We start from the raw sequence: 12,465 nt of genomic DNA on the forward strand, positions 1-12,465 counted from the left end.
TATCCTCCAGTGTGTCCATATCCTCCAGTGTGTCCATATCCGTACTCCAGTGTGTCCATATCCTCCAGTGTGTCCATATCCGTACTCCAGTGTGTCCATATCATCTTCTAATTTGAACGGTAATATAATGAGTGTATAATCATAAATAATTCATTATCCACAATAGCTAATGAGTAACTATAACAAATATAACATAAAAAAGGAATTATAAACAGCGGCCTATCTGGAATGTATTCTCGTTACATTGAATACATAGACAGTGTGCTGTTTTACAAAAGGCCCTACAACACAATTTTCATCGTCACATGGTTAAACCATTAATTATTGTATGAAAGGGCGTCAGTATCTCATACAACCAACTACCCTAGATGTCAAAGATTATGCTTCTGGAATCACTTGATGTCGATTCCGCACAGTTTGTCCGAACTGACCGTGTCCCAATTTAAGGAGAAGCACTTTTAACAGATCATTTCAACGGTCAGTATTTATCTACAGCGTACATACATTCTGTGTTCGGTTTTAAAAAGAATGTTGTAATTTTGTTTAAATGGTCACGAACTTGTTTATAACAAGAAAATGCATGAAAATCAAATGGTAATGATTATGCAAATTCTGTGTTTTGTAATGTTCAAAAAACATAACTGGTTTATGTGTCACTACTAATTTGCATATATGACGTGGCAAACTTGATACTTTAATGCTTTATTGAACTTAAAACATTTAATTATGAAATACGCAAGCTTAGTTTGAAGCTTATATACACTAAATGTTTTATATATAAACTAAATTGCTGAATTTATAGTTTATACATACCAATGCAATCAAGTTTTAAGAATCTTATGTCGCATATGCTATTGAGCTTTGTATAGGCCATGTGATATTGTTGACTTTAAGGAAACACCTGAAGTATTATTATATAATTTATTTATTTATTTATTTATTTATTTATTTATTTATTTATTTATTTATTTGTTTGTTTGTTTGTTTGTTTGTTTGTTTATTTATTTATTTATTTATTTATTTATTTATTTATTTATTTATTTATTTATTTATTTATTTATTTATTTGTCGTCCTCGGTATCAATAGTAAAGCGTTTATGAGTGACCCAGTGGATACATGAAGGTGGAGCACCGTCAACAATAACAGTCAGTGTTACGGTTTCATTTACCCCAGCATTACACCTATTCAACTGTGTTTTTGAATTCTTGAGTGTAACAATAAAGTTCAGACTTTTTTTTAAATTACCAAAGTGTATTCCTTTATGCTTGATCGGATATTGACACATTAGCTGGACATCTATGTCTGTATTTTTGTATATACAAGTGTGTACAAGTAAATGTTGACGGTGTTAAAAAATAGCACCCATGATAACGAATGATAAATCTGACGAACATATGAATTAGCGACACCAGAGGACGCAAACACGCATGCTTTCTTGTTTTCCCCACCGTTTTTGTAGATATTGAACAAGTGTGAACACTATTGAATTTTACACGCTTTTAGTTACAATACCCGAAAGCATTCTGATCACAACGAATGCATAACTTTTATAATTCTCTTTGGATACCCCACACCAAATAAGCTCTACAAGACACGTTCCATCGTCACGTGATTCTACCATTAATTATTGTATGAAAGGGCGTCAGTATCTCATACAACCAACTGCCCAAGGTGTCAAAGATTATGCTTCCGGAATCACTTGATGTCGATTCCGCACAGTTTGTCTGAAGACTGACTGTGTCGCATTTTAAGGAGAAGCCCTTTTATGATTTCGATTTAGCTGCCAGTCTTTATCTACATCACAGTGAAATTCTGTGTTCGCGGTTTTAAAACTTTTGTTTTTTAAATGTCACAGAATTGTTGTTGAAATGCTTATTGTTTGCATTTCTGCATAAGAATTTTAATTGCCATTTATGTAAGCTTTGTTCGAATATGGACATGTAAGCCAATATATACTCTTTACATACAAAAATCACTAAAAATTGTACCAAATATACATTTTGTAATCTATCTAGTGCTTTTTCACCAATTACAATGCTCTATTTGAGGGCTTAATATACTTTTAAAACCTGTTTTGGAGATGAACATTTTTTAACTTCTAGTTTTAAATTCCACATCAACATGATATTCTCTTCCTCTGGGTCGTTGAAATATTCAGTGGTTTCACAATATACTGACATATTGTTTGCATTAGTTATATTTTTAGATGCAATTACATTACATTAAGTCCTTACGAACAATTCAGTGAGTGACGTTGTTAGTTCACGTCATTTGGCAATAAGTGTAATATATTGTTTAGCAATTGTATAAAAGATTCTGTTTTGTAATCCGTTATATAGGTTACTCATAATATCAACATTTCAGGGAATTTATGTATTGTTGTTAAACTGTAAAAGTTAAATTGTAGAAGATTTAAAAACACAATTTTATAGAATGAGTACCGCTACATTTTTAATCGAAAAAATAAATATTTTGTTTTTAATCTTTGAGAATATAATTGTTTTAATCAAGAAGACCGGAAGTTATATGACATCATAAGCTGTGTTTGCTTGAATGGCCTGAATATCGATTAAAAGATTAAGTAAACTTTTATATATACTATATGCCGCGTTTCCGAGTCTGGCTTTCTCAAGTCAAATCCTTTTTTTTTTTATAGATCACCAAAAATGAAACAGATTTACTGCGCTAAAAAAGAATAACAAAGCTTAGGTTTGTAAGGAGTTATACATGCACACATACACACATGGCACCAGACAAAACAGACAAATCATCGTTTCGTTTCGAGATGATTGGTGTATTTTATTTGAGCCCTTTCTAATTTTCGCGTAATGTAATCTGGATGATTTGGGTATGTTATTTCTACTTTCTGTATTATAAATTGAGAGAACTAATTAAAAAAAAACTTTTCATTTGATTGAAATATATCTGAAAACTTTTCGAATTTAATATAGAGTAGTGTTTCATACTTTCTTTTTATTTTTTCAAGAATAATGAGATTAGATCTAAACGCCTAGTTGCTAGGGAACACACTAGCGGTTAAGTTCGATGTGGGCGTTTACATTTATTTGACCACCAATAGAATTCTAATAGCCGACAATTTTAACAAGTAAGTCAGTTATCCGTATGTCAGCTATTCACAAGTAATTTATCAAATTCCCAACCGATCATTAGCACTGTCTCGCCACAAACCACTTTAAATACAAGATCACAGTAATATTTTTAGCAAAACCAAATTGGTTGCACGTCAAATCATCGGCGAATTTCAGACAATTCTATATTTTATCGACCATAATATATTTCAAAAAATAAACAAACAGAATCTATGAGAAAAACTGAGATTTTCAGGTAAAACCTTCTCAGCTTCCGCAATGAATTTAGAAAACATCTTTTGATTAGGTTGGATGATGTTTGTAAATGTTATTTCTACTTTTATTTCATTTGCGAAGTGTGAATTCAACTTGTATTGTCATGTCGATGGTTCTGTACTTACCTTTATAACTCGCATATGTACATCTTTTTATTGGATCCTGGAGTATCGTCCCACTTGTGGTCTGCGGCAGCCCTAGAAAGACAGAACGTAGACGAGATAGTTATTGCTTGTCACACCAAACCCCCACCCCGTTTGCCAACTTTAGATAACCTACTCCAACGTCGAGTTCGCGGCCTTTTTTGTTGGCCATTTTCTGATATTAGCTTAACATTGATATCAAACCCAAGCTTGAATTATACTCAGAAATCTGAAACAAATGTCAATAAGTTAAATTGAAACTGCCACAAATTCTTCATAATAGTTAAATACTATTGTCCCTTGTATTGTTTTTAATTCACAAAACTGTGAGTTTTTTTCAAAACGTGGCTGAAACAATCATTTGTTGAAATAACAATCCAAGCTCTTCAAAACATTTAATTGATTTTGTTTTACAACTACACCAATAGTATTTAAATTTCCGGTTTTGTTTTATGTCTGTTTTTTTTTTTTTTTTTTTTTTTTTTTTTTTGTCTCGAAGTCCTATTATTGCGCATTTTAAAGGCAGGACAAACCTTTCGTCCGACTTAAACGGCTCAGTAAACAATATGAAAGCGAGACGAACACGTTAGCCAGTCCCGGCAACGTATTCAATAGATCATTGGCGAACGATATGGTGTCAGATTACGTCAGTCTCGTTCGCAGAAGGTTTATGGCTAAAATAAACGAAAGAAATATTTTCAAAATTGTGTGGTGTCTTAAACATAAAGTCTATCGTTCATCGAAATTAGGACGATTATAGAGATTATTGTGCGATCGACCGCGAACGAGGCAGCACAACGTAGTCAGACAAAAATACCACGCTCCTAACTTACCATATCTGTATGCTATCGCCACTGTTGTCAGGTTGTCCACTTTGCGAATTGGAGTAGCAATATTGTATGCGTCCGTCAGTTGTGCTGACAACTTTATCTTCAACTTTGCCATTGAACCAGAAATCTTCGTTAGGGTAATTCGCAACCGCACCCAAGAGTGCTCGGTTACTTGTGGCACTGTTGACTTTAGCTAAGTTCCCACCTCTTCTTTGGCAGTCGGCTTGAACATCGTCGAATGATTTCTTGTCGCTCAACACACGAAGGGAGGCTGAAGTAATAACATTGTGTCTGTTAAGATCATATATTGCAATGTGTTTGTTTAGAAATAATTCTGCAGCTGAATTAGCAAAAAATCAGGCAGAAAGAACTATTTTTTAAAAAATTTGTCTGCGAAATTGGTCATTAGAATATAAAACAATCGGTTCATACCAGAGTAATAGAATTCATCAGAACTTTCTAGTAATTCGTGGCAACCGGTACCCATTTTTCAATTAACTATATATTTATTTGCCATCATGTTACCGAATTCAATTTTGACATATTTTGAGAGATTTGTTTTCACCATGGTAAGTGAAGATTTACTCGGGTTTTGTGAAACAACACTATAGAGTTAATGCCGATAAATAGTAGCTTCAGAACCCGATCTGTTCCGAAAAAGCCAAAACTCAATATTTACTTTGCGAGAAATGTAACTCAATTTTAAGATAATAAGTTTATTTTGCAGTTTGTTTTGTATGGTACAAACCGTTCCCAAATAACTGAAATAGCGACGCATTAAGGTCGTCGTCCTTTTTGTTAATTGTCATTGATGAAAACCCCATTGTGGCTCGAAACTTCGACTTGTCAGTACACTTGTATACCGTGTATACGTCTCCGACTAGCCTTGCCCGCTAAGTCACCGCCACTATCAAGATAGCAAACGATCATGTTCATGTCTTACTTTTCTCGTTTTCTCTTGAAGTATCGTTCAAATGAACATGGTGAGTCGTCCCACTTGTTCCCTACACTAACCCTGTAAGATAGAGCATATAAAATAGTTGAGTTGTTTGTTTGAGAGAAGTGTGAATGTTACCACTTAAACCGAGTACATTATTGTACATCATAGCACGTTTTCTGCGAGTCTAGATACAAGTATATAAAAAACACAAACAAATGCCAAAAACAGCAGAATGTTTACAACGCCATCTAGGCTGTAATTCCTGTAATTTATAATTTATTCCCTATTTTAACAAAATACAAAAATGTATATCATGTGATACTTTGGCATAATATCCATATGACATGCGTAAGAGTCACCATTTTTAAGTAGCTCTTCTCAAAATGCAATAAATGTTGACGTTTTTAGCATTCGAAATAGAATACAAAGTCAGTCGTGTACATTTCAAAAACAGTTGATATCATATCATCATATTTTTTTTAATTATTACTGTGAAAATATGTATTAAAAATTTGTTAAAATTGAACGATGAAGGCATAGACAATGAGAATTGTGCGTGAAAGAGGAATTGATCGACGAGGGGTTTGAACAATGACGTCTATAAGAGTGAACTTTGTAACTCAGGTGCGTTGAATTGAAATCGACTAAAATTGCGTTTGACGTTGGTATGTACTGATCGGAAGCAGAATAATCGACTGATGAGACAATAGGCAAGAGTTGAGTATTGATACAGCCGATTTTATTTTCGAAAACTGTTCCATAAAATTAACAGTGAATTTGGAATGTGATTTGAGGTTTTTTTGTTAACAAGCTAACTCGTATGTAGTTTCTTTAGGAACCCAACCCTTAAAAAACTTGAATTGCACTGCTATTCTTGTTTTATCAAAATATTATTATAAACAACAAATAACGATATAACAAATACGTCAACAACAACTGACATTATACATAGAACAACAGCGCCTTCATTTAGCAAATTGCATTGTATATATGAACACGGTGCCTGCTTGTGTTTTTAAAAAAAATTAAGAAAAGAATACTGCCCTCTGCGTCCAATACTTCAATTTATGTAAAAACTCCCTCTGGTGTTGAACTTATTCTCTCAACATGATATCTCAAAACAGTAGTTATGCTCGATTTTTTATATATGTAAAGAGGTTTAAACCCAGTAATACAGATAAAGAATCGATCCAATGACATAGTTTATCTTCATCAACGTACATACCAGATAGGTTTATTTGTTTGAGGTATTAAATATATATACAGTAGGTACGATATTCTGTTTTATTGATGACGTCAGCGCCGAAAATCTGCCTTCTGTCCGCAAATGAGCAAAAACCAAATTTCTGTATGGATCACTTTAAAATTATATTTAATTTATCTTTGAAAGTTGGCGGACGCGGGTCTTATAATAGAAAATCGCTTGCATCTTTATTTGGTCATATTCTTGTCATATTGGCGTGAAATAAGATACCAGTGTACCGAATATGACCGATAAATATGATATATATATATATATATCGAATACTGTAAGACAAATTTGTAAATTGTAGAGGTTCAAGCTAAATTGAAGTATGATATGTAATGTTCATCAGGCTTTCAATGTCATGCCATCAGGATTCCAAAAATGAAAAAAAAATGGGAATACCGGACAATTTCTTGAGATATAAGAGTGCCAAATCTCATGGAAAACGTTCAAAACATGTTTACATTGGGTTCTGTGATTGAACTAATTTTCCATGTCTCAACACTTTTCTCGGTGGTATGGAAATAAAAAGTCCTGTCTTAATATTGGCACGAACGAAAATACAGACAGTTTAGTGATTTTCAGGTGATAATAGTTGTTCATTAAAAACAGTGAGAAGTTCTCTCCCATAATGCATTGCATATATGAGCAGTGACATGCTCAGTAGTTTGAAGTCAGCTCGAACTGGCTCAAGTCGGATTTCAGTAACCTAAACTCATCATTTCACGATAAACGTAGTACAACTTATTTAAATAACGGTCACTTGGTTAGGTTTTCACGGTCGGGTTATATGCTGTGACCATGGTGTAACTAATGCATATATATCTACGCAATGAAATATACGTATTTTATGTGTACGATTTAACACTGCTTACCACAGCTGTAAACAATCCCCACTTCAGTCTGGCTGGCCACTCTGCCACGGCAGATACTGGTCCAGTATATCACCATCGCTAGCAATGATTTCCTTTGACGATTTAATATCTCCATTAACCCAGACACTTTCTTGAAGTATGTCTGCTTCAGTCATGGCTTTTATGACATCGTCGTGTTTGAAAGAATCCGTTTCTTTGACAAGAATTAGATCCTGGCTTTCGCAGTAGGCAACAGCATCATCCATTTTGTTCTTTTCCTTTACCACGAGAAGGTCTAAGAATGAGATAATTTACAACTGGGAGTGGTAATATATTTCAGATGTAAAAAGTTGCCGAGATCGCGTTGGATGCGAGAGCGTTAGGGTTATAGTGGTTATTTTCCGCCATCTTGCTAATTTTTTCAACTACCACATATATCAGTGGAACTGTAGACCTTATCACAATTCATTACAATGTGTTGTGCATTGTGGGATAGTTGATTCAGGGTTTACGAGCTGGCACGCTTTCTGATTGGCGGAGTTATGTTCGATCACAGTTCGAATAAGTTATGTTCGAATAACATTTGGAATTGCGATATAGTCTATGGTATTTGAAAAAAAATATACACAGTGACATGAGAGAAAGCCATGAGCATAGTTCCAAACTCAATATGAACGATCTTATGCGTCTAAATTATTATTAATAAAAGGAACACTTAGGATGCTGATCGCTTTCGATTCAATGTAGAAAATATCGATCTGTGTTTGTTGTATGTGCGTGTGAAAAGTTGGCGTGCATGTGTAATAACATAAATAAAACAACAACATTTGCATATTCATATTTACTAAATTCAGATATGAGGGTATTGTACACATTCTAATATCCGTGTCTGGTCCAATGAGTAGAACTAAAATTACTAGACTTTGAGTCATTTTCTATTTCATAAATATTGTAAACATTCTGATTGTTTATTCACCCAACAATGAATTAGTCCTTACACTGGCACCAGCACTTACACGTGATCAAAACATGTACAAGGTCATTAAACAGTTAACTGTTCTTTTTCATTTGTTTTTTTGTAAATTGAGATTAATTACGCTGACAGACCTATTTGACATTCAAATGACGCGGCATTTAATTATCAATTGAACGTAATTATTGGTAGAACCACGTGACAATATCTTGTAATATATTGATTCTAATCAATGAGAATTGTAGAAGTGCGTAAGACGTGCACAATCAACATCGATATTATTTTCTCGATCTAAAAAGCCCGTCGCAGACTGCCCAACTGGGGACGTCACAACTCATTTCCACGTGCCATGTTTTGGTGAGTCGTAGAAGTGTGCGCGGGTCTACGACTACGAATGCACAGTTTTTGGTGGTCAGATTTGTTCAGATTCAAAGATTCAATATGGTAAGACGTCTGGATGTGATGAGATGCGGTGGAGTTGTTCACATGTGCGATAGTTAACGACTGCGTTCAATAAGTCCAGGTAGTTGTTTTTTTTTCAATTAGGTAGTGGAGTTGAAGCACGTAACTTAATCAATTTGGCGAGGAAAAGAGACTATGACATAATCACGATTGTTAATGTTACCCTTTTTATAATTCGTTGACCTTTTTGTTTACGTGAGCGTTATAAATACTGTGAAATAATAGTCTGTATGTAATGATGATATTGCAAGAACCGGGAAATATTTATTTATTTAATATCTTATTATTTATCTGGGACAGTCCACCAATAAGGAAAACGTCCATAATTTTGATCCCAGACTGATCACCCATTCAAATAACGAGGAAATTAATACTAGCATTACAGTAGAGGAGGTTATGACTCAAATTAAAAAGTTAAATAATAATAAAGCAGCAGGTGTAGATTTAATTATAAATGAATATCTGAAAAACAGTCGCGATGATATTACATCCTTGATTGTACAATTGTTTAATATAGTTTTGGACACTGGTATCGTTCCTACATCTTGGACAATGGGCTGTATTAAACCAATTTTCAAGAACACAGGTGACCCCAGTGACCCTAGCAACTACAGAGGCATTACGCTACTAAGTTGTCTAGGCAAATTATTTACAGCTGTTATAAATGACAGGTTGACATCTTATTTGAATTGTGTGGGTTCCTTGGGTGAAGAGCAAGCAGGTTTCAGGGTGGGATATTCCACGCTAGATCATATATTTGTCCTACACTCGGTTATTGATTTATATTTGCATAATAAGAAAAGGGTATACTGTGCTTTTATTGATTATAAAAAAGCGTTTGATCTGATTGACAGGACAAGTTTATGGTTTAAACTAATCTCCAACTATATAAATGGTAAAATTATTACAGTTATTTATAATATGTACAACCAAGCAAAGTCTTGTGTTATTGACGGAAGCGATAAATCTGATTTTTTTAATTGGAATGTTGGTGTTAGACAAGGTGAAAATCTTTCACTACTGTTGTTTGCTATTTATCTTAACGATTTCGAGTATTTTATCAGTAAGCACTATAATGGTCTAAAATATATGGCTAGCGAGATTAAAACATATTTAAGTAATGAGGATATAGAAGTATTTCTTAAGTTATTCACTTTAGTATATGCTGATGATACCATTGTACTGTCTGAATCAGAAACAGAATTACAATCTGCGCTAAATGCTGTGTATACTTATTGCAACGAATGGCATTTAACTGTAAATGCTAATAAAACGAAGGTTGTTATTTTCTCACGTGGGAGAGTTAAAAAGTATCCTGCGTTTAAGTTTGGCAATGAAACCATTGAAGTAACATTTGATTATATTTATCTTGGCATAACATTCAATTATAATAACAAATTCAGGAAAGCAATATGTAAACAGACAAACCAGGCCAGATGTGTCATGTTTAGCTTACTGATGAAGGCAAAAAAATTATGTCTACCCATCGACATACAACTAGAGTTATTTCATCACTTAGTCGTTCCGGTGTTATTGTATGGATGTGAAATATGGGGTCATGCTGATCTTTCTCAGATAGAATCTTTTTATCTAAAGTTTTGTAAACGGCTTCTCAAAGTACACAAAAATACTGCAAATTGTATGGTATACGGTGAACTTGGGGTATGTCCCCTTCGTAAGTTGGTGGAAATTAGAATGATACATTTTTGGAGTAGCATTATACAAAGTAAATCTTGCAAATTATCACATAGAATCTACAATTTATTAAAAGTGTTACATGACAGAGATATATACAAATCAGCCTGGATGTTAAAAAATAAAGGTGTTCTGGATACGGCTGGTATGTCGAATCTTTGGCAGATTGGATCAAATGTAAATAGAACGTGGCTTAAGCAAGCGATAAAACTTAGATTATCGGACATGTATACACAAAACTGGAATGCCGATCTGCTAGAAAATGGGTTGTGTACCACTTATAGAATAATCAAAAAGTCATTATCTGTGTCAGATTACATTCTGATACGCGATCCAGTACATCGTATTCAATTATGTAAATTTAGATGTGGGAACCACAATTTGCCCATTGTCACAGGTCGCTATCAAAATAAGGCCGTTCATGATAGAATTTGTACCTTATGCCAAGGTAACCACCTTGGTGATGAATTTCACTATATCTTTGAGTGTCTGGCCCTGAGTAAAGAACGGGAGAAAATTTTGAAATCATATCATAGAATTAGACCTAATACTAAATCTTTCTAGATTCTGTAAAGATATAATGAAGCGGTTTTTAATTCAGCCAGGTCATTTCTGACCACCGATTCAGTGCCATGTATGTTTATTTATTTACTTGCTTTTTGTAATTTTGGGCTGGTGCCTTATTATGCATTTCTTCTAATTTATAAATTTATTTCGTGTGACGCTTCCATGTACATGCTTTTTTCGTTTGTATTATGTAATGTATATTATTTAGTTCTCTCATACCTCTATCGGAGGAAGCAAAGGGAAATAAATAAATTATTCTAAATTATTGTACACATGGTAGACCAATTCATCGCCATATACTACTTGCTATTCTGCGGAATGTAATCCAAATATCCGTATATAATATTTAACTTATTGAAAATGTATATTTATCCTCATTCTACGAAAAACCCCAATCAGGGTCGCTTTTATCAGATAATTTAATACTAGAGTACAATTAGATTATATAATATTGTATAGAAAAAAAACACAACACAATTACCATGACCAGGTTCAGATCCACGTGATCACCCCGGGGGAGACAGTTGTACTATTCTATACCCGGATAGTGACAAAATCTATACCCATATTTACTCCCAGAGTACCATTTCTGTCATCACTGTTTATTCCAAATAAAACAGTTACCGTATTTGCTCTATTAGAAGAGCATCTCCAATAGAAGCACATGTAAGCCAACAGTTGCATTGTATATTGATTTATTAAAATATGCATTTTGACCATAGAAACACATCTGTTACTTACATAAGAGCATATTATTAACACAATGTTCAGGTTATTTAGGTTATTGAACGTGAAACAACCGATACCTATACCTAAAATCGGAAAAAAACGAGACTCATTCCAGGGGCACGTCCCCATTAGGCAAGTTCGATGTATTGCCCCCGCCGGGGGTGATCACTGATGAGTGCCTCGTTCGCATAACATAAGCATAACATTTATACCTGATTTAAATCCTAACAAAAGTGTTAATACATTTAAATTTGAAAATATGAAGAATTTGTTACAAAACGCATAGATATTTCTTCTTGCAGCCGTGTGCGATGCCGCTGCATAGCTATAGCGGAGTGGTCTTAAACGCCATTTGGCACTTTGCATGCCGGGAAAGGATAAATGGCAAGCAGGTGTGAATGAAGTGTGGTCAGATGCGTTTTATCGTAGCAGTGTGCGTCATGCTGCCACGAAATCTCTGTCATAAAGACTGAACCAAATCTGAACGCAGCCGAACGTAGAAATTAAACTAACGCGCTACGTGGCAAAACCTTGTATTACAAAATTTGTATTATATTATTTTCAAGTTGTTCCTTCTTATTGGAGATTCATTTTCAAAATAGTGCTCTCTTTAAGGAAATGAAGCAAAAATTAACAGAAGCTGTCACGTGCATGTGTTAT

General features: G+C 34.1%; 2 non-coding genes across 2 annotated transcripts; both read right to left on the bottom strand.

The window, feature by feature from the left end:
* Positions 1-332: 332 nt before the first annotated feature.
* Positions 333-461, bottom strand: LOC144347608 (U11 spliceosomal RNA). Its single transcript, XR_013419713.2, has one exon. It is a non-coding gene; the product is annotated as a U11 spliceosomal RNA (small nuclear RNA).
* A 1,175-nt stretch (positions 462-1,636) lies between these two features.
* On the bottom strand, positions 1,637-1,767 carry LOC144347607 (U11 spliceosomal RNA). The gene has a single exon (XR_013419712.2). It is a non-coding gene; the product is annotated as a U11 spliceosomal RNA (small nuclear RNA).
* Between the last annotated feature and the right edge of the window lie 10,698 nt (positions 1,768-12,465).

This window comes from Saccoglossus kowalevskii, chromosome 12 (genome assembly GCF_978046115.1).
Source record: "Saccoglossus kowalevskii chromosome 12, keSacKowa6.1, whole genome shotgun sequence".
In the NCBI taxonomy this organism is placed as follows: Eukaryota; Metazoa; Hemichordata; class Enteropneusta; family Harrimaniidae; genus Saccoglossus; species Saccoglossus kowalevskii.